Genomic DNA, 24912 nt, shown 5'->3' with positions numbered 1-24912 from the left:
ACGAATAAATTTTTACCAATTATAGACTAAATAGACTGAATTAAAAAAAAATTTATTAATTTTTTAAAATATTTTTTTTATAAAAATCGTAAAATAATAATAATAATAATAATAATAATAATAATAATAATAATAATAATAATAATATTATAATAGAAATAATAATACAGTTTGTATGAAAGGACATTTTAACTTTTTGTATGAACGTTTATCATATAAATAAATGATAATAATATTCCTAATAATAATAAAAATAAAATAATAATAATAAAAATTAATAATTTTTTCCTTCATGACAAAATTAATACCTAAAAGTTATTTATTATCACAAAATAATTACAGGAACGATTGCTACAAAAAGCAAATATTAGAATTTTTTATTCTAATAAAAAATAAAAATAATAATTTTAATAATCATAATAAATACCAGGTAGGTATAATAATTAACTTTAGTGAAGTCTACAAAGTTTGTGATAAGCGATTTTAAAGAAACTAATATTTTCCTTATCAAATTTTTATTTAAAAAAAACATTTTGTATTAAACATTTTTATAAAATTTTTTGAAGCACTAATTTTGTAAAAAACAAAAGTTCTGAACAAAATTGTTTATAATTTTATGTTCATTTATTTTTTTATGTATCTAATAATGAAAAGGCCTAAATATACGGTATTTGTTCTCTTAAATTGAATTAGTAAAAATGATTACTAATTTGAATTAGTGACTGATTTTTTTGTTTTTGAATTAGTAAATTTTACTAATAAATTTGTAATTAATGAAAATATTAACAAATAAAAAAATTATTTCAAAAAATACCAAAAAAAATTTTTTCTGAATTTTAAAAAAATTGTATAAAAAAAAATTTTGTAGATATTTTTGAAAATCCTTGTGTCAGATTTTAGGTATTAATGACTGCAAAAAAACCTGCAAAATTTCAGGACAATCCATCAAAATTTGTATGAGATAATTTGTACACAATTTTTGTGAGTCCATATAATCTTCTTTTGAAAAATTGAAAATCGTCACCAATGCAAAGCTTCCTTATGAGGAAGCAAAATTACTAAAAATTACTATTTATTAGTAAAATTTACCAATTTTAATGCAAAAATTACTAGAAGTTACTATTTATTAGTAAAATTTACTAATTTGAATTAAAAAATTACTATTTATTAGTAAAATTTACTAATTTCAATGTAAAAATTACTAAAAATTACTATTTATTAGTAGAATGTACTAATTTGAATTAAAAAATTACTATTTATTAGGAAAATTTACTAATTTGAATGCAAAAATACTAGAAATTACTATTTATTAGTAAAATGTACTAATTTGAATGTAAAAATTACTAGAAAATTTTTAAAAATGGCATTTTTGAACTCCTAAGGTCAAATAACATAAAGATATGTCAAAAAATCGAACTCATAAAATTTTGGTATTACAATACTTCCTCTATGAGGAAGTAATATAAAAAAAATTAAATTAGACATTAATTTAAATTAGTAAATTTACTAATTCAAATTTAGGAAGTAAGTTTTTTCATTATTAGATATATAAATTATAATTTGTCTGATGAAAAATCTAATAAAAAAAGTTTATTTTTGTTGTTTATTGTTAATTATCCATTGTTTAAATATTAGTTAGCAAATTTACATTTGTTCTTAAAAGACAAAAAGCACATTTTATTTATTTTTGTTGATTCATCGCTATCCAATATTAAAAATTTTTTTTTTAATAATAACTGTTCACTCACAATAAAAATAATTGTTAAATAATAATTATTAAATAATAATATTTTCCTTATAGAAATTTTTATTACTTTGTTTAGTTTTGTTCATTTCATTTAGTGATTAAAAAACAACTTATTTTTTATGTTTTGTTATCTAGTATTTAAATATATAATATAATAATTTTTCTTATAAAAATTTGTATTATTTTGTTTATTTCCTTTCATTGCTATCCATTATTTAAATATTAATTATTAAATTATAAGTTTCTTTGTGAAAATTTGTGTTATTTTGTTTATTTAATTTAGTGATGAAAACACAAAAAACATATTTTACTTATTTTTATTGTTTTATTATTCACAATCTAAATATTAATCATTGAATAATAATTGTTATTTATTATAATAATAATAATTGAGGCCTTGGATCCAATAACTCGCCCGACGCTCGAAGACACGCGCTAATACCAGTCGGGTAGCAGTGAGTGGCCCAGAGGCGCTCACTGCTCACTGACTGGCAGTTGCGCGTTCCTCCGAGCGTCGGGCGAGTTATTGGATCCAAGGCCTCAATTTCACTCGAGGAAATTTTTGTTATTTCGTATAATATAAACAATAATATTATTATTCATTTGTTTTAGACAGTTTAAAGAATAAAAATATTATTTATTTATTTTTACTATTTTGTTCGACAATGTTTGTTTTGTTTATATAGGTTTAATTAGTAAATAATAATTTTCCTCATGAAAACTTTTGTTACTTAGTTTATTTTCTTTATTTATTTTTATTTATTTTTTTAGCAAGAATTTTCCGACGAACGACAAAATAACAAAAGTTCTTTTGTTACATACAATATTTTAACATTAATTATTAGATAAAAAGTAGTGGAAAAAAACTAATGTGTACTAGTGGAAAAAAATATATTTTTTTTTAATCCCTGATTCCAAACTTTGTAAACTTCACCAACGTATTAATTAATTACTATAAAAAGAGTCGAAAAAGAAAAAACATGGAAGTCGTTCTATTTTTCATGTTATCAGAAAATTAAATTACCTAAAAGTTTGAAAATTTTAAATATTGTTTTTTAAGTCGCACTGAACTTAAAGTAAATAATTAAAGTTTTGATAAAATTTAATGACTAGCTGAATAATTCAATTTTTTAATAAATGTAAAAATTAAATAATTATTTTTCTGATTTTCTTTTAGTAATTTTTAGTTATTCGAATATTATTTAATTAAATTATTAAATAGTATATTATAATTTATAATAATTAAAATTTATAATAGTAGGAATAAATTTAGAAATAATACTAATACAAATTGAAAATAGGAGAAAAAAAATTGTTGGTAATAACGAAAGGGATTCCCGTTCCTTTCTGCTGAAGGTATAACAGAAGTTTAAGGTCGGTGTATCACTGTCGGTAGTGAATCGCGCAAGGATTAGAAAGGAAATTTTTTTACCTACAGTTAAAAAAATATAGTTTTAGTTCGAAATTTAAACAACCAATATCGACTCAGCAATAATTGTTACTCAATTTTTGAAAAATTGATATAATTAAAAAAGAGTGAAAAAAGTCATTTTGAAAAAAAATTTTTTTTTAACCAACAAATAATTTCTTACTGTAAAAAATTTATAATATCTTTCCCCTTATTTTATAATTTAAAATAATCTTGTTTGTCTGTATAATTAAAATCCTATTTCTATAAAGACTTGTGTATACCTTGGAACCAAGTAGTTTGCCATTATTAAGAAATTATAAATAAGTTAAGCAATATTATAGTTCTTTCTTCAAAAATAGCAAAAAAAAAGAAGTGATAAATTGCTTTTTGTGGAAAAAAAATATAGCGGAATTTTCCAGGAAAAGAAATTATTTTGTGCGATACAATTGAAATTGAAAAATTTGAAGCATAATTTAGTGTATATATAAGAAGGTTAAAATTTTATTGCCCACTTTAAGTTACCTGGTTATGCCAAATTATTCATGTATATAAGTTTCGAAACGGAAAATAAAACAACTTCTGGCGAATTGGTCATAAAAGTGTTTTAAACGAGGTTCTAAGGCATATGTTATATGAATGGCGAAAAGTTTATTTTTTTTCTAAAGAAAAACTATCAAAATTTTTATGAAATTAATAACTATAAATTTCGTGCATTACACAGGAAATTCTTTTGCATAAATTAATTTAATTGATTTTGAAACGTTCCTTCAAATTAATCTTAATAAATTAATTCTTTGTTCAGTACGAAAGCAATGTAAAATTTTTTTGATAAATTTTCAAAGTTTTTGTAAAAATCTAATTTATTTTTTTTTACCAGGGGTTAAATCCATAAAATTTAATTTCAAACGTTTCTTTCAAAATGATTTTAAATAATTTTTCATATTTAGTAAAAAATGTACAATTTTTCGAATTTAATGTTAAATAAATAAAATTGCAAATTTTTTGACAAAATTTGATTGATTAGTACCAGTCGGGGTTAAGTCCATAAAATTTAGTTTCAAACGTTTCCTGAAAATTAATTTTAAATAGTTTTTTGTTTCGTAAAAATTGAAAAAAAATTCAAATTTATTATTAATTGAATAAATTTACAATGTTTTTTTGAAAAAATTGGACTGATTTTTTTTCCACCCGGGGTTAAGTCCATAAAATTTAAGTTTAAACCTTTTCTTTCAAATTAATTTTAAATAGTTTTTTGTTTAGTAAACAATGGAAAAAATTTTTGAATTTAATATTAATAATAAATTTACAAATTGTTTGGAAAAATTGTATTGGTTTTTTTTCACCCAGGGTTAAGTTAACCCCGGGTGAAAATTAACTCGGGGTTTAAAATTTAGTTTAAATCATTTTCTTCAAATTAATTAAATAGTTTTTCATTTCGTTAAAAAAATGTTAAATTTCGATTTTACTTATTTTAAAAATAATTAATAATTATTTTGAATAATAATAAAATTAATAAATTTTTTGTAAAAATTGTGTTGATTTTTTTTTTCACCCAGGGGTTAAATCCATGAAATTTAATTTAAAGCGCTTCTCTTCAAATTAATTTTAAATATTTTTTTGTTTAATAAAACATGAAAAAATTTTACAATTTAGTATTAATATTGAGTAAATAAATTTACAAATTTTTTGGAAAAATTGGATTGATTTTTTTCCACCCGAAAAATTCCGTAGAATTTAATTTCAAACATTTACTGCAAATCAAACTTAAATAATTTTTCGTTTAGTAATTAAAAGTTAAATTATTTGAAATAATAATAATTAGAAAATAATTTTGTTTTAAATATTAATGAAATGAATAAATTAATAAATTTTTTTGTAAAAATTGGATTGATTAGTATGTAACCGGGGTTGAGAGTTCATAAAATGGGGGCGTTCTTTTGAAAGTTTTCAATCGCTCGCACCTTATTGGCTGAAGGTTTTTGTATACTTAACAACGGTGATGCCGGAGTCGTGCAGTTCTCTTCAGTCATTCATTCACCGACAATGAGTGAATGCACGCGATTTGCCGGTATTCTCAAATTAATTCCATTATTTAATTGAATGTTTCAATAAAAATATGACATTTCGCGAGTTTAAATGAGTTTTTTTCAATATACTGTTTGTTAATGATTTTGTTTTCAAAGTGATTCACAATTAGTTGGTGTATTTATTCATACATAGAGAGAGAGACACATACATTGTAAACATATTTACATTTGTGCCCAGTGACATATTAAGCATGTGGATCGTACAAGGTATTTAAATCAATTAAATTATTTTGATAATTCCCGGTAATATTTTGCGCCTGCGCAAATATTTTTTCTGCATACTTACTTCTCTCTTTAAAGAATTATTGAATTTATTCAAAGCGACGATAATTTTATTTAAGGAAATTTATAGTTCACTTAAAAAAAACATTGTTTTTACAGTTTTTTATTCTTTTTTTACGCTAACTATTTAATTTTAGTTTCTGTTTTTTTTTCTAGTTTTTAATTATTTATTATTTTATTCTTTATTATTATTATTTTATTACATATGTTTATTATTTTTTTAGATTTATTTTAGACTTTTAATTATATTTTTATTTTATCATCTATTATTGTTAGTTTCCTATTTATTTATTATTATTTTTTTATGAATTTTAATTTTCATACACTTTTTTTTAGTTTTTTAATTACATTTTTATTTTATAATTTATTTTTCCTTTACTTTTTGACAAACAAAAAGATTTAAATTTCAATTAATAAATTATTGTATTCCGCACTGCTCCGAAAAAAAATTTATTAACAAATAATTAAATATTCGACAATTATTATCTACATAAATAAATTAATTTACATTGATTAAAATAATTTTTATTTGAGGTAATTAATTAATATTTGCTTCAAATTCAGAATTTATTTGATCCCTCAAGTTTTATTTGATTTAAATAATGTTCATTATTTGCTTCACGTCAATATTTATTTGACCATAAATCGAATAATTGATTATATTGAATCAAATGAATGTCTCTTCTCTGTATGTACTTTAAATTTTTCAAAATTTTGCAAATTTTTTGCCATTTTTACAATAAATAAAAAAAAACTATTGCAATTATTTTTTTGCATTTTTCATGTATTTTTAAAATGTTTTGAATAATAATAAATTTTAGGCTCAAAAATATAACATTTGCAAAATAATTGAAAAATTGAATTCCTGAGAAAAATATTTTTATTTATGAAAAAATAATTGAATTCTTTTGAAGAATTTTATTAAAAAATTTTTGAAAATAATTGAATTCTTTTAAGAAATTCTATAAAAAAGTTTGAAAAATAATTGAATTTTCGAAGACTTTTATTATAATTTTTAATACAAATAAAATTATTTTGAGATATTATCATTTATTTTATGAAAATTTTTGAATATAATTGAATTTTTGCCAATAATTTTACTGGAAGTTTTAAATAATTGAATTGTTTCGAAGCATTTGATTAAAATTTTTGAAAATAATAAATAACAATTAACATAATTAATTATCAAAGTAGGTAGGTAATAAGTGAATTTATTATTCATTGCAGTTTTTATGTAATTTTTTGTCATTGTAGAAAAATATTACAAATTTTGAAAGAATAATTTTTAAAATTGTGAAAAAAATACTTAAATTTTTGAGAAAAAAATTATTTATATTTTTGAAAAACAAAATTTTAATATTTTAAATGAAAAATAAATTAGAAATTTGAATTAAAGTGGAAATAAAAATAAATAGAAAAATAAATTTTAGCACTAAAAGAAAAAAAGCTTTCAAATTAATCAAATTAAAAAGAAACCACTTTTTTCATGTATATAATTTGCTCAAGATCAAAAAAACTTTTTCTGTGCGGATTCTTTGACCCATATACATATACAAAAGTTGATAATTTCGTTATCAAAACAGAAAGTTGACTTTTATCAAAACAAAATTAGAATTTAGGAAACACATCGCTTCCTCTTTCTACAAAAAAAGTATAAAATGTATATGAACACGTTTACTCAAATTATATATACATTTATAATTAAAATTGCCCTCTGGGAGAGTAAATTATTTATTTATTTCAATAATTAAAGATTATTTAATTATTTATGTTATTTATCATTGAAAAAATAAGTCTGCAAAAAACCAATAATATAAATAGTAACAACATAAAATGATAATAATAATAATAATAGTAATAATAGCAATAGTAAATAATAATATTAATGTTAATTAAAATAATAATAATAACAATAACAATAAGTATTATATTATTATTTACAGCTTTTTTGTTGTAAAACAATTACGAAAAACGATTTAAAAAAAGGAAATATTAATTACTAATAATTTTAATAATAATTAAATAATAACATTAACTATTTTATTATTATTTATATCCTTAAAGAAATTTCAGGAACGGTTCCTACAAAAAGCAAATATTAAAATTATTAAATAATAATAATTGTAATAAAAAATTTATTTTGATAATAATAATAATAAGAATAGTGGAAATAGCAATTATGGTAATGATTATAATGATGGTGATAATAACAGTGATAGCAATAATAATATAATACTAATGCTGATAACATAATGGCGCAAAGAATGAAAGTAAAAAAAAAATGCATTTGATAAATGGCGCTTCTAGAGAAGTGCAATAAATAATGGCGTATAGTAAATAAATTGCGGATACACTATATACAAGACAACGAAAGTCTTTAATTTTTGCAGATCAGAAATAATAAATTCTTATAAAAGAACTAGGTAATCCCAATTTTGAAAGGAGGCGCTAATTATAGGTCCGCATGTATCCCAGATCAATTATGTTAGCATAGAAGGTCGGAAGGTGGCCATTATATCTTCGTGATTACTATTTAAGAGTACTTATTATCGACGATATTAACTTACTTTCTATATGCTACATTACGTGTAATTATAAAATTCGTGACATTTTAAACACCCCAAAAATTTTATAATATACAGTATAATTTTTTCTATATAATATATAGACTCTCTATAATATATATACCTAACCAGAAGCTATTAATTCTCTTACATTCATAATATATATGTGAATGAATAATGTTTACACACTAAAAAAAAAGTTTTACTTTCAGCCTCTTTTTGAGGCTGAATTTATGATGTAAACGGAGTCAGCCCCGTTAAACAAGGACAGACTTATGTGAAATACATGGGCTGAATTTAAGGTGTAAACGGAGTCAGACTTTTTTTTTCCTGTGTATCACACGCGCCCGTTTATCAGGGGGATCGTGTCAATATTTTGTCTTCGTATATATACTGCGCGAACGATATAATTTTACTACACAAGACGCATTTATATGTGTAATACTGTAATTATAAACTATATGTGCATAGGGCAGTTGCGAATTATAATTTTATCGTCTTATCGTTTTAATGAAATGTAATAGGTGATTAATGTTGTTGTACGGAAAGACAATGAGATTTTAAATCAACAAATCAGATTTACAATACTGATTTGTTGATTTAAAGTCAACATTAATATGAAAATTCGGAAAGTTCCAATGACTTTGTAATTTTCTTTTCTCTAAATCTGTTCGCTCTGCGCTCTTCGCTTTAATTAAAAATATAACAACAGCTGAATATTGAATCTTAACATTTTGAAATTATTTAAGTTACAAAAAATATTTCGGCTCATTTGAAAGTTCCGAATTTTCGGAGTATTTCTATTTTTCATCCTTTCACAGTAAATCGTGAGGTATTAAAAAGTGTTGCAGGTTAAATTAACACAAAGAAAATTAAAATAATCAATTTTGGTGTTATTTTTTACAATAAATGAAATTTTAGTTCATTAAATTTTTTTATAACTATAAAACATGAAGATATCGATAACTCCGACTCAGAGTCATCGATTTCTTCATGTTTTATAATAATTAAAGATGACCAAGTAATAAAATCATTATTTTATATTATAAGAATACTTCTTCAAAATTATTTTCATTATTTCAATTCAATAATTATTTTCAAAAAATTTTAACTACAATCTTACTATATATCTATTATTTTTAATAATTTTCGAAAAAGTTCTTTGGCAATTTTCAAATCCATTTGTTTACAAAATTCAATTTCACGAAATTTCAATTATTCCTAAATTCTTTAATTAAATGCATATTAGAAAATAAAAACTTCAAATAATATAAAAGGAAATTCAATTAAACTTTTTCAAAAAAATTAATTTCAAAATTCAATTATTTCAAAAAATTCACGTTATATTCCTTTTAATATTCAATTATTATAATCGAAAATTTTATCTGACATTCATTTTTATGAAATAAAAATCAATTTTTATTAGAAAATTCTACAAGAATTTAATTATTTAAATGCAAAAGTAAATAATTTATTGAATAATTGAATGTTTCTCATAATTCAATTCTCATAAAGAATTTTAGTAACAAATTTTTAAATAATTGAATTCTTTTGTCGTGGTTTATTAAAACTTGTATGAACATAATTACTTTTTCAAGGAATTCAATTCTAATTGTATGAAAAATAATTGAAACGCTGCGATGAGTTTTATGAGCATTTCCAAATTCATTCGTTTACAATTCAATTTTACAAAATTTTAAATTATTCAAAAATTCTGCAATTAAATAATATTGAAAAATAAAAATTATTCAATTATGTACAAAAATTGAAAAATATTCTCGTCAAAATTTCAATTATTTTTACAAATATAATAAAATTCTCGAAAATACAATTATTTTCACAAATTTTAATAAAATTCTTGTCAAAATTTCAATTTTTTTTATTAATAATAAAATTCTTCTCCAAAATTCAATTAATTTCAAAAATTTTAAAAAAATCCTTTACAAGACTTCAATTATTTTTGCAAATAATAAAATTTGTCACAGGAATTCAATTATTCTCGTAAATAATAAAATTATTCGGAGAATTTCTATTATTTTCAAAAATTTTAATAAAATTTATCGCAAGAATTCAATTATCATCGCATAAAGAATGCAATTCTTTGGAAGATTTTAATTATTTTCATTATTAATAAAATTCTTTGGAGGATTTCAATTATATTCTCAAAAATTTGAAACATATTCTTGTCAAGAATTCATTTTTTTCAAAAATAATTGAATTCTTATCAAAATTTCAATTATTTTAAAAAAAAAATTTTAATAAATTCTTGTCAAGAAATCCTTTCAAAGTAAAATTCATCGCAAAAAGAATTTTAAAAATTATTTTAAAACTTTAAAAAAAATTCTGCGAAGAATTTAATTATTTTCTACAAATTTTAATAAAAATTTCAAATAAATTTTTATTAGTAAATTCTACGAGAATTCAATTATTTAAATACAAAAATAAATAATTTATTTAATTTTATGTTTCTTGAAATTAAATTCTCATAAAAAATGTTGTCAACAAATTTTTTAAATCATTAAATTCTTTGGGCGCATTTTAATAAATTTTTTTAAGAATAATTACATTTTTCGAGGAATTCGATTAAAATTGCATTAAAAATAATTGAAATTCTGCAATGAGTTTTATATTTTATGAAAATAATTGAATTCCTAAAAGAATTTTATTATTTATAAAAATAATTGAATACCTGTAAAAATGTTATTATTTATGAAAATAATTGAATTATTGCGAAGAAATTTAAAAAAAAATTTGTAAATAATTGAATTCCGGTAAAAAATTTTCTTATTTATAGAAATAATTGAATTGCTAAAAATAATTGAAATTTTACCAAGAATTTCATTATAATATTTAAAAAGAATTGAATTTTGGAGAAGAATTTGATTATTTATAAAGAAAATTGAAATTTTTACGAAAATTTAAAAAAATTTTTGACCTTAATTTGTTGAAAACTTGCAAGGAATTTAAAATAACAGAAATTCTGAAAAGAAATTTGTATCAAATTTTAATAATAATTGAATTCTTTCGAGAAATTTTGTTAAATAAATAATTTAAATAGTGTCAAGAAATTTATAAAAAAATTTGTAAATAATTGAATTCCTGTAAAAAATGTTATTATTTATGAAAATAATTGAATATTTGCGTAGAATTTTATTTAAAATTTTTTTAATACTGGAATTCTGTTGGAAAATTTTATTGAAATAGTAGATATTGAAAATTATTGAATTTTAGAAAACTTTTAAAAATAATTGAAATTTTGACAAGAATTTGATTAAAATTTTGTAAAATAATTGAATATCAGAGAAGAATTTTATTATTTATAAAGAGAATTGAAATTTTGACGAGAATTTTTTTAAATTTTGGAACACAATTGAATTTAGTAACTATGTTACTGAGTTAGTTAGTAAGTTAGTAACTTATACGATTCTCCCTGGAGAAGCTAAATTCGTTGAATTTTTCCAAATCGTTGACTTTGGTGTTTTATTTAAAGTAAAATTTCATTCATAGTTAAAAATAACACCAAAACAGATTATTTTAATCCTTTCTGGTGTTAATTTAATCTCAGAGGGATTAAATTGTTGCAGATTATTTTAATCCATTCTGGTGTTATTTTAACACTTCACGTTTTACTGTGTTGTTTATGGAATTATTTTGCGGCACTTGGGACTAAAGTTACAAAAAAAAAACTTAAGCTCAAGCAACAAAATTGAAAATTAAAGTTGTAAAAATAATTTACATGCGTAAAATAATTTACAATCATGCGAAAAGACACATGTGACTATATCTCGTTGAGCGCATATAAATGTCAGAATTCTCGCTAATGTTATACGCGCGCTTAGAATGAAAAAAAAAGAAAAAGAAAAAAAAATAAAAATAATTTATCAAGTATCACCCGGAAGCACACAGCAGAAGGGATGAACGATTAATGTCGTTATACACTGGAAATGAAGACGCATACTAATGGCTAACGCGTCAAGTGGATGAACTGCGAGAAATTAAGGGGGCAGTATATAGCAGTAATAAGAAGTAATTAGGAAAGGTAATCAACACAGGTCTTCAAAGCGAAACTTGCATTCAACTTCTCAACTTACTCACAGAGAGTTTATAACAAACTTGAGAGTCTTTAACTTTTCCTGCGCGCTCAGTAAATAAAACGATTCAACTTTCTTCGAGTGTTTGTGTCTGTGTGAAAACTATTTTGTGTTAGTCGCACTTTTTGTAAGAATTAACATTTGGCCCCTCGTGTTATAAACGAAAGTTACTAAAAAAAGGAAAAATTCACAAATTTAATTTTAAATTAAGATGTTTTCAAAGTTTCGAAAAGTTCAAAAGCAGAAAATTTACTCTTTTCTTTTCAATATCAAATGGCAAATGTTACAAACACTATAGCGAGAATGACAAGGGACTCAATTTATTATTATGCAAATTACAAATTTTTTGTTTAAAAGTGTAATAACTTTAATTTTTCAATTATTTCTGTTTCGAAATTTTTAAAAATTCACTTATTAACTGCTTTGCTAATTATTATTATTCTTTTTAAAGGGATGTAATTATTTTCGTAAGTAAGGTTCAATGCTGAAATTTAATTATTTTTAATATAATTTTAATCGAATTCCTCGAAAAATGTAATTTTCAAAATTTTATTAAAAATTATCAAAGAAATTCAATTATTTTAAAAAATAAAAACCTTTGCTACAATTTATTTATTAGAATTTAAGTAATTATTTTTAATACATTCTTAATTAAATTTCTTTAAAGAAATTACATTATTTTCAAAAATTTTAATGAAATTCTTTGTGTAACAATTCAATTTTTTTTATTGAAAATAATTTTAATAAAATTCTTCGCACAAATCCAATTATGTTTAAACGTTTTCAAAAATTCTCGTCAAAATTTTCATTATCTTTATAAATAATAAAATTTTTCTCCCAAACTCGCAATTATTTTCAAATCTTTTAATAAAATTCTTGGCAGAATTAACAATAATTTCAATTCTTTTTAATACTATTTTCAGCAAAGTTCTCGAAAAATGAAATTATTCTTAAAAATTATATTAAAATTTGTCAAGAGAATAATTCAAGTATTTAAAAAATTTGGTGATAAAATTCTTTTTGAAATTCAATTTTAAGAAACATTTAATTGATTAATAAAATATTTATTTTTGTAGTTTAATAATTGAATTCTCGGAGAATTTACTAATAAATATTGATTATGAATTTCAAATTAAAATCTTTGAAAATTTGCACTTTTCATACATTTAAATCAAGAATTTTGTATAGAATTAATTTTTCTTGGCAAAATTTCAATTATCTCTGGGCAAAATTTCCATTTTTTTCCAAATTTTTCCTCAATTCAATATTATTATCAATATCTACTATTTAAGAATAATTAAATTCTGATATTTTATAAGAATTGTACTAAAAATAATTGAATTATTACAGAGGAGTTTAAAATAATTGAAATACTGACAAGAAATTAATTAAAATTTTAAATACAATTAAATTTTTTCCAGAAATTTTATTGAAAATAATTGAATTATTGCGAAGAAATTTATTTACGTTCAAAATTTTACAAAAATCCTACTAAAAATTTAAATTATCTTTATAATTAAAAATAAATAAAAATTTTTTTTCCGAAATTCAATTATTTTCAAAAATTTTAATAACATTCTGGGCAAAATTTCAAATATTTTCAAATTTTTTTTTTTAAATTCTTGCCAAAATTTCAATTATTTTCATAAATAATAAAATTTTTCTCCAGAATTCAATTATTTTCAAAAATTTAATAAAATTCTTCCCCAGAATTCAATTACTTTCAAAAATTTAATAAAATTTTCCCTCAGAATTCAATTACTTTTAAAAATTTAATAAAATTCTTCTCCAAAATTTAATTATTATCAAAAATTTTTCAAAATTCTCGTCAAAATTTCAATTATTTTTATTTTTAAAGATTTTAATATAATTCTTGTCAAAATTTCAATTATCTTTATAAATAATAAAATTCTTCTCCGAAATCCAATTATTTTCAAAGACTTTAATAAAATTCTCGTCAAAATTTCAATTATCTTTATAAATAATAAAATTCTTCTCCGAAATTCAATTATTTTCAAAGATTTTAATAAAATTCTCGTCAAAATTTCAATTATTTTTATAAATAAAATTTTTTTTTCTGAAATTCAATTATTTTGAAAAATTTTAATAACCATTCGTCTTAGAAATTCAATTACTTTCGTAAATAATAAATTTTTTTTAAAGTAATTCAATTATTCTCATAAATAATTAAACTAATTTGAGAATTTCAATTATTTTTCATTCAATTTTAATCAAATTTTTCGAAAAATGTAATTATTCTTAAAAAATTTATTAAAAATCGTCGAGAGAATTCAATTTAATTATTTAAAAATGTGATGATAAAAATCTTTATGAGAATTCAATTATAGGAAACAATCAATTATTCAATAAATTATGTTTTTTTTTGTATTTAAAAAATTGAATTCCAGTAGAATTTTCTGAGAAGAATTAATTTAAAATTGTAATTTCAGTTAAAATTTTAGATAATTGAATATTAAAAAAATAGCTTCAATTTTTTTAGAAATATTTGAATTTTGAAAAGGTTTCAAATTAAATTCTTTGAAAATCTGAATTTTTCATACTTTTAACTAACAAAATTTACTCCGAAAGTATAGTAAAAGTTACCAGAAATGCCAAACCAGAAATGTTTTACTATAAAAGTATAGTAAAAGCTACTTTATATTTTTCTCCGTGTATAAAACAAAATAATGATTAAATATTTTCCTAAAAATGTAGTTATTGGTGTTTTGAATAATTTTCGTTTTAAAAACCTGGAAAAAATCCGTTTTTTAACCGGAAAACGTGGAAAAGTCAGGGAATTTGAAAAGAGCAAAAGCGGGCAACCCTGATTAGGAAAAATGTGAATTTTCATGATATAAAAAATTGAGGACTAATTGATAAGAAAGTGCTAAATTTTTTACTATTAACCCCTTAACAGTCCATGGCCCATATATGGCCACGAAAAGTCGTGCCACCTTTGCGTCTGTGGCCATATATGGCCATCTCAAAAAAAAAATACTAAACATGATTTGATTTTAGTAGCGAAGTACATACTACTGTTTTTGGGGTCGCTGAATCCGAATCTGAAGTCAGATTTAAAAAATTCAAAATGGCGGACCCAAAATGTTGACTTCGAAAAATAAAAAAATTTCAAATTCGCTTTAAACTCGTTACTTGGGGGGTTTTCGGGGTCTCTGATTACAAATATGATGTCAGATTTTTAAAATTCAAAATGGCGGATCCAATATGGCGGATAATTTCAAGATTGATGCGATTCGATTAAAATTCGTTTCTCGGGGGTTTTTGGGGTCGCTGAATTTGAATTTGATGTTCGTTTTACAAAATTCAAAATGTTGGATCCAATATGGCGGATAATTTCAAAATTTATGCGTTTTGATCGAAATTCCGTTCCCGGGGTTTTTTGGGGTCGCTGAATTCGAATTTGATGTTCGTTTTTCTAAATGCTAAATTTTGGATTCAATATGTCGATCAAATTTTTTGAATGTTGACAAATTTGTCTAAAATGTTTACTCAGGGGTTTTTGAGGTAACTTCATATTTTTTTCGCATCAATCTTGAAATCATCCGCCATATTGGATCCGCCATTTTGAATTTTGAAAATCTGACATCATATTTGTAATTAGAGACCCCGAAAACCCCCGAGTAACGAGTTTTAAGGGAATCTGAAAAAAAATTTTTTTTTGAAGTCGACATTTTGGGTCCGCCATTTTGAATTTTTTAAATCTGACTTCAGATTTGGATTCAGCGACCTCGAAAACCCCCGAGAAATGAATTTCCCTTAAAACGCTTTAATTTTAAAATTATCCACCATATTTGGTCGCCATATTGGATCCGCCATTTTGAATTTTCAAAAATTAACCTCAAATTCGAATTCAGCGACCCCAAAAACCTTATATATGATTAAATCATATTTTTTTGTAAACTTTTTTTTCGGACCGTTTTTGGACCACAAGCGATTTTCAACTAGACTGCGAAGGGGTTAATATGGTTAGTGATAAGAGAGTAAATTTTATAAAATTCATCAAGACATTAAAAATGTATTTTTCAGAAGAATCATATAATATATAGTATTTTGAGGGAGAAAAGAAACCTCACTTTATTTTCTTTGTTGCGAACTCAGAAGATCAAGAAGTTATGCAACTTAATATAAAATCCTTTCTGTCTTTCAATTACGATTTTTTTTTTGCAGTCTATATATCGTTCATGGAGAAAATTTCGGTTTTCCGATTACAATTACACGATAAGTTGCATCATTTAAGGTGATGCAAGACTAAATCACTCTTCAGCTATAATCCTGTAAATTCAAATGCCTTCAGTTTTAATCGCGCGGTTTAACTTTCGTTTCCTCTACATTCAAAGAACCTTTATTTCTCCGGTATTCCTTAATTCGAGATTTATATTGTTTCCATAAATAATCGTTCATTCAGAAAAGAAAATCTTTTTTTTAAAAAGAAAAAAAGTAACAGCAGCAGCAGCAGCAACACCAAATTAGGATTAGTTTAATTATAGAGAGCGACAAAGAATATAAACCATTTTGTCGGGTAATAAAAATATTTCTCGTGGATTTTTAGAATTTTTGTTTTACATTTAAGTGAAACAGAGAGAAGGGATTTGAATTTAAGGACGTGTCTTCTTTTTTTTCTCCTTTGCGCATCGTTGTTGGGTGGTTTCGACACGTCAACAAGGCGCGCTAAGTTTTGCCGAGGACTACTCGTAAAGAAAATGAAGCGAAGGTATTCTGCCGCGATGGTGAACAAAGGGTCTCGTTCATTGGGGATTTATTTATATGTATGTGTGTGTGTGGTAGTAGGCAAACTACTCGGCACTTCATTAATTTCCTGAATCGAATAGAACGACATTCATTTCGCACATCTGATTCACTGCATGCGGCACTTGATCGCTAAAGATACACACACACACACACACCAAACAACAACGTTAAGAAAATGCCACACACTTGAGAAAGAGTGCAGTATAATGAGGTTTATTATTTCTCAATGCCTTTTATATAGACATATATTTTATAAAGGTACAGTTTCCACACGTCAACTGCACTTTCGTATATTACTTTTCTTTTAAATCACATTATTTCATCCTTTTCAGGATCAATAGACACGTTTATCTATTTTATGTCGCGGAAAATAGAACGGAATAGAAAGAATAGTTGGGATTTTGGATTTTTATTTCATTTTATTTCGTTTTTACTTCATTAGTGGTGAATTATGTGGAAAAAGAATTTTTTCACCTAATGTCGGTACTTTAATGTTAATTGTACAACAATTCGGAGAAATGTTAAACATTATGTCCTTAAAGATTCGAACGTTCAACTGAATGACACATTATACTTCTTTTAATTTTAATTTTAATGAAAAATAAAATTTTGAAATATGAAAAACAATTCAATAAATGATAAATAATTAATAAATTTATTAATTAAATTATTATTAAATCAAATATTATTAAAAATTTTATTTTTGTAAAAAAATTTAATAAAATTGTACGCAAACCTTTAATTCTTTTCATAAAATAATAAAAATTTCCCAGAAATTCCAACTATACATATTTACAAATTTTTTATAATTTTCTTCGCAATCATTCAATTATTTTCATAAATAATAAAATTCTTTTTCTTTTCAAAAATTTAATAAAATTTTTCTCAAGAATTCAATCATTTTCATAAATAATAAAATTCTTCTCCCGAATGCAATTACTTTCAAAAATGTAATAAAATTTTCCCCCAGAATTCAATTACTTTTAAAAATTTAATAAAATTCTTCCCAAAATTCAATTATTTCAAAAATTCAGTAAAATTCTTTTTGGGAATTCAATTATTTTCATAAAAAATAAAATTCTTCCCAAGAATTCAATTACTTTCATAATTAATAAAATCCTTCTCCAAAATTAAATTATTTTCAAAAATTTAATAAAATTCTTCCCAAAATTCAATTATTTCAAAAATTCAATAAAATTTTTCCAAAAAATTGAATTATTTTCCTAAATAATAAATTTATTTTTGTGAATTCAATTATTTTCATAAAAAATAAAATTCTTCTCAAGAATTTAATTATTTTCATAAATAATAAAATTCTTTTCCAGAATTCAATTATTTTCAAAAATTTAATAAAATCCTTCCCTAGAATTCAATTATTTTAAAAATTTAATAAAATTTTTCCCCCGAATGCAATTAATTACTTTCAAAAATTTAATAAAATTTTCCCCAAAATTCAATTATTTCAATATTTCAATAAAATTCTTCCAAAAAATTCAATTAGTTTCCTAAATAATAAATTTCTTTTAGGGAATTCAATTATTTTTATGAATAATAAAATTTCTTGAAAAAATTCAATTTTTTTTTAAATTTTGATAAAATTCATTATAAGAATTAAATTATTTTCATAAATAATAAATTTCTTCGTCTGAATTCAAATATTTTCAGAAGAATTGTAATAAAATTTCTCGAAGAAATTCAAGTATTTTCAAAAATTTAATAAAATTCTTTCCAAGAATTCAATTATTTTCAAAAATTTAATAAAATTCTTCCCAAGAATTCAATTACTTTCATAATTAATAAAATTCTTCTCCAAAATTAAATTATTTTCAAAAATTTAATAAAATTCTTCCCAAAATTCAATTATTTCAAAAATTCAATAAAATTCTTCCAAAAGATTCAATTATTTTTCAAAATAATAAATTTCTTTTTGGGAATTTAATTATTTTCATAAAAAATAAAATTCTTCCCAAGAATTTAATTATTTTCATAAATAATAAAATTCTTTTCCAGAATTCAATTATTTTCAAAAATTTAATAAAATCCTTCCCTAGAATTCAATTATTTTAAAAATTTAATAAAATTTTTCCCCAGAATTCAATTACTTTTAAAAATGTAATAAAATTCTTCCCAAAAGTCAATAAAATTCTGCCAAAAAATTCAATTATTTTCCTAAATAATAAATTTCTTTTTGGGAATTCAATTATTTTCAAAAATAATGAAATTCTTCTCAAGAATTCAATTATCTTTAAAAAATAATAAAATTCTTCTCCCGAATTCAATTATTTTCATAAATAATAAAATTTCTTGAAAAAATTCAATTATTTTAAAAAATTTTCATAAAATTCTTTATAAGATTTCAAGTATTTTCATAAATAATAAATTTCTTCGCCTGAATTCAAATATTTTTAGTAGAATTTCAATAAAATTTGTTGAAGGAATTTTAATGGAATTTTAAAGAAATTTTTAAAAAAGTATTAAAAATAATTTATTTATAGAAGCATTTATTTGTAAAAACACGAAAAAAAATTAATTTTGGAAGAGTTACAAATTCTTGCAGAAATTCATTATTATTTTCAAAAGTAATAATATTCTTCGCAAAAATTAAATATTGTTCAAAAATAATAAAATTTTTCTAAGGGATTCAATTATTTTCACAAATCAATATTACTAATGATCATATTGCAGTTGGATAAAAAAAAATGGATCAAAAAAAAAATGTTGGACATAGAAAAAAAATTGAGTACAGAATGTATCGGTTTACAAATTTTTAAATTCTTGATGAATTCTAGAAATGCACATAGAGATTTTAAAAACAGTCGTTTAATCATTTAACAGTAACTTTTTTTTATGTCTATAGAATCTTAACGTTCAAGAACATTGCATTTCTGTCTAGGAATTTCTCTCGTTATTAGTTGCATTATCTCAATACTAAAAACAGAAAAATTCACATTCAGAAGTCTTTTAGAAAGAACAATAAAAAAAAAAAAATTTCTCTTGAAAATCATATTTACGGTTAAAATGGCTTAATCACACTAAAAGGTTTTTTTTTATATTTAAGGAAACTACATTCCCACTCGAACTTTCCTCTTCTTATCTTTTTTATACATAGGCAACAGTGAAATCTACCTGCTTTGATGGTGAATTTTCAAGATAAGTTTAAAGGGCAACTCTTTATCTTTCCACAATTTAAAAATAATTTTCAATTTTTAGAGAAAAAATAGTTGAATCATAAAAATTCATATATAATCTTTCATAAAACGATGCTAAGAAAAAAAAAATTATGAAATAAAAGAAAATGAATTTTAGAAAAAAAAAAATGAAAATGAAGTTGGTAATTTTTTGTTGTACTGATTGGAAAAGAGTTGCATTCACAGTATAAATATTTTGTATTACACACAGTATAAATGACGCCGACGAGGGAACTTGGGGCGTTGAATTAAAAGACGAAAAGACCACACAGGTAACTGTGTGCAAAATCGATTCTGACGAGCCTATTAAAATTCACGCGTCTCAAAGCTAGTGCTCTCCACGTTTTAAATCGAACCGCGTGCCGCTCGCTGAATACCTTCGGGGCCCCATATAGATTTCGAAAATATGTGCGAAGAAAAGTATTAAAATGTTAACGAGCTCAAACCGAAAGTTATATGGGGGCAAAGGTTTGCTTTGTGTGTGCATTCTTTTTTTTTTCCTTTAAATAAAAATACACATACACACAAGTATAAAACTTTTTTTTTATTGGAGGATTTATGATGTTTCTTTTAAATGTTGCTTTACATCCCAGGTGAGTTTTATCTTTATTCAAATAAGCTCTCAAGTTACAGAAATGAGTATTTGCATTGGAAAATTATTTTAACAACTACGGTCCATGTTTTCTGACCCAAATAAACATTTCTTCGTTTTCGACAATTGTACACTCGGGCAAAATATTATCGCACGACAAATTGATATAAACGAACAAAAATTTATAGTTTCAAAAATTAGTTTCTAAACCTAATTTCAAAAATTAGTTTCTAAACCTAATTTTAAAAATTTGTTTCTAAAACTAATTTTGATCGAATCTTATTTAATACATATATATCCGAGAGGCTATTTCTTAATGAAGTGATTTTGGAATTGATTCAGTTGAGCAGACAATTCACGCATATCAGTAAAATAAATCGGAATCGAACCGTTGAGGAAAAAAATGCCCAAGATCCAATTTCATCGATCGCATCTTCAGAAGCGTATATAGCTTCTTCGCTCATTGAAAGCCAAAGTCTAAGGCAATCACAAAGGACAAGAACGAATCGCTAAATGAGCGAGAAAGCTCTTTATTATTATCATTGAACTTTAAGGCAACCAAGTAACGGGAAGTACATGACATATTCCAGACAGAGAAAAAGAAAACTATACAAGTGTGTCGTGTGCTAAAAAAATATATTCAACAACAAAAAAAAAGGATTATTATTATTTCAAGAGATGTATTGTTTACTTGATAAAAAATGTGGCGTAAAAATTGAGGAGAAATAGTTGTTCTGCGCGTTAAAAATTAGAAGTGATAAATTCCACTAATTTTTCTACTGTAGATTTCGTGACTTGTTTTAGATTTCTGAAACTTGTCAATTTTCTAAACTTTGTACTTTTAAAATTTCGATTATTAAACAATTGTTATACAAAATTTCAATTTTTCTGATTTCAATCTGGTAATGTCTATTTAATTAATTATTAAAAATAATTGATTTATAGAAAAATTTTAGTTAAAAACACTTTAAAAAAATTGAATTTTGGAGAAGTTACAAATGATTGCAGAAATTCAATTATTTTCAAAAGAAATAAAATTCTTCGAAGAAATTCAATGTTTAAAATTTTTTTTAAATTCTCGACAAAATTTCAATTATCTTTATAAATAATAAAATTCTTGGCAAAATTTCAATTACCTTTATAAATAATAAAATTCTTCTCCAAAATTCAATTATTTTCAAAAACTTTTTAAAAATTCTCGTCAAAATTTCAATTATCTTTACAAATATAATAAAATTCTTTTCCGAAATTCAATTATTTTAAAAATTGTTTTAAATTTCAATTATCTTTATGAATAGTAAAATTCTTCTCCAATATTCAATTATTTAAAAAAAAGTTTTAAATTTCTCGTCAAAATTTCAATTATCTTCTATAAATAATAAAATTCTTCCCTGAAATTCAATTATTTTCAAAAATTTTTTTTGATTCTCGTCAAAATTTTAATTTCTTTTATGAATAATAAAATTCTTCTCCAAAATTTAATTATTTTAAAAAACTTTTTAAAAATTCTAGTCAAAATTTCAATTATCTTTACAAATATAATAAAATTATTTTCCGAAACATAATTATTTTAAAAAATTTTAATAAAATTCTGGGCAAAATTACAATTATTTTAAAAATTCTTTTAAATTTCAATTATCTTTATGAATAATAAAATTCTTCTCCGATATTCAATTATTTTCAAAAATTTTAATAAAATTCTGGGCAAAATTAGAATTGTTTAAAATTTTTTTTTAAATTTCTCGTCAAAATTTCAATTATTTTCTATAAATAATAAAATTCTTCCCTGAAATTCAATTATTTTCAAAATTTTTTTTTAATTCTCGTCAAAATTTCAATTATTTTTAAAAATAATAAAATAATTCTTCTCCGAAATTCAATTATTTTCAAAAATTTTTTTTTAATTCTCGTCAAAATTTCAATTATTTGTATAAATAATCATAATATTCTTTTTCTCAATTCAATTATTTTTATTATTTTCTGGAAAAAATTCAATTATTTTTTGAGATTTTAATTGATTTCTTCTCAGTATTTCAGTTGTTTTAAATTCCTTTGCAATAATACAAGTATTTTTTGTACAATTTTAATAAAATAAAAAATTATTCTTAGAAAATTTGAATTTTTAATAACTTTAATTATAAATTAATATATTTTTTTGTAAAAAACTAAGCTCTTTAAAATTTCCAATTGAAGTCATTCAAAATTCAAATTTTTTAAAATTCAAAATAATATCAATTCTGCAATGAAATTTATCAAAATTTTTATAAATAATTGAATTCTGATATTTTATAAAAATTGTACTGAAAATAGTTGAATTATCACAAAGGAATTTAAAATAACTGAAATACTGACAAGAAATTAATTAAAATTTTAAAATCAATTGAATTTTTTCCAGAAATTTTATTGAAAATAATTGAATTATTGCGAAGAAATTTATTTACGTTCAAAATTTTACAAAAATCCTACTAAAAATTTTAATTATCTTTATAAATAAAAATTTTTTTTTCGAAATTCAATTATTTTCAAAAATTTTCAAAACATTCTCGTCAAAGTTTCAATTATCTTTATAAATAATAAAATTCTTCTCCGAAATTCAATTGTTTTTAAAAATTTTAATACAAATTCTGGGCGAAATTTCAATTATTTTCAAAAAATTTGTTTGAAATTCTCGTCAAAATTTCAATTATCTTTATAAATTAATAAACTTCTTCTCCGAAATTCAATTATTTTCAAAAATTTTAATAAAATTATGGGCAAAATTTCAATTATTTTTGTAAATAATAAAATTCATAGTGGGATTTCAATTATTTTTAATATATACAATTTTACAGGAATTGCTCAGAAAATGTAACTATTTTAAAAAATTTAATTTCAATTCCTCGAAAAAATCAATTATTTAAATTTTTTTAAAAATTTCTTTGGAAGAATTAAATTATTTTAAAAAATATTAGAATTTTTCACAGGTATTCAACTATTTTGAAATATTTTCTTAAAAAAGATTTTTAGGAATTCAATTATTTAAAAAAAATTTAATAAAATGCCTCACATATCTTCAATTATTCTCAAAAATTTTAATAGAATAATTCTATTAAAATTTTTTTTTTTTTAATTATTATTTGTAAAATTTATTTGATTTTTAAAACCTTTTCGCAATTCAGTGACTTTCAATATCTACTATTTTCATAAAATTTCGAAACAGAATTCAATAATTTAAAAAAATTTTTGTACAAATCTTTGTAAGAATTCAATTCTTTTCACGAATAATAAAAATTTACCAAAAATTCAATTTTTTAAATTGGAATTTGCATAAAATTAGTCGAAAAAATCAATTAATTAAAAATTTTTATAAAATTCGTATTCGCGAGAATAAAATTATTTTTACAAATATTGAAATTCTTTCATGAATAATAAAATTCGTTACGCAGAAATTGAATTTATTAGCAGGATAAAAAAGAAGTAAATATTTTTGATGAAAATTAGGAAAAAGTCAGGAAAATAAGATATAGAATGGAATTTTTGTCAGTTTTGTAAAGTGTCTAAATCGAGTTTTTTTTGATCGTCAAGTATAATTTTTCGGTAGCTACTTTTTTTACTACTTTTTTTTCAGTTTTTAAGCCACTTTTTGCTACTTTTTTCAAATTAATTATCGAGTGTAAAGTCTGCTGATCTAAATTGAAAGCATTTCAAAAAAAGAAAAAAAAAAAAATGTGGAACTTTTCCCACAAAACTGGATAATTTTTTCATTCCTCCACGAACAATTTGTTATGAACTAAAAAGTAAATAGAAATAATAATCTTGACAAATATCATGTCACGAGGAGTTGTATAGAAAAGAAGAGAAAAAAAGATGCGAGGACCAATTTCCATTCATTGGTAATGCGACACTCAACAGTCTTTTGTGCCCAAGGCCTCTCTTTTAAGCTTGAAGGAATAAATTACACGAATATTCGTCCTTTCAACGTTGAATTTAAAATATAGTTAGAAGATGACTTATTAGACAAACACCTATCCAGAATTTGTGAAATATCGAATCACATTTATAGGTCGGTGACCGTATAAATTAATGAGTTGGATGACCCTCAAAAAGACCCTTCCTTCTCTCTTATCCCTATAATTCCCTAGACCAGAAAAATCAATTTCCATCATATTTTTTTTAACGATTCGGTTTTATTCAGTTCATA

At 22.1% G+C, this 24912-nt stretch overlaps 1 protein-coding gene across 1 annotated transcript in view; it reads left to right on the top strand.

Annotated features, from left to right (window-relative positions):
- Nucleotides 1-5148: 5148 nt before the first annotated feature.
- The window catches only part of LOC122501916, a 173386-nt gene continuing 153622 nt past the window's right edge, over nucleotides 5149-24912 (top strand). Inside the window, exon 1 of the mRNA XM_043611701.1 lies at nucleotides 5149-5452. The gene's annotated coding sequence lies outside the window, so the exon portion shown is untranslated. The remainder of the gene's footprint in view (nucleotides 5453-24912) is intronic.

Source organism: Leptopilina heterotoma, unplaced genomic scaffold, assembly GCF_015476425.1.
Source record: "Leptopilina heterotoma isolate Lh14 unplaced genomic scaffold, ASM1547642v1 Lhet_218, whole genome shotgun sequence".
NCBI lineage: Eukaryota > Metazoa > Arthropoda > Insecta > Hymenoptera > Figitidae > Leptopilina > Leptopilina heterotoma.
The sequence above is the reverse complement of the archived record's forward strand: the minus strand, read 5'-3'. Positions and strand labels throughout refer to the sequence as shown.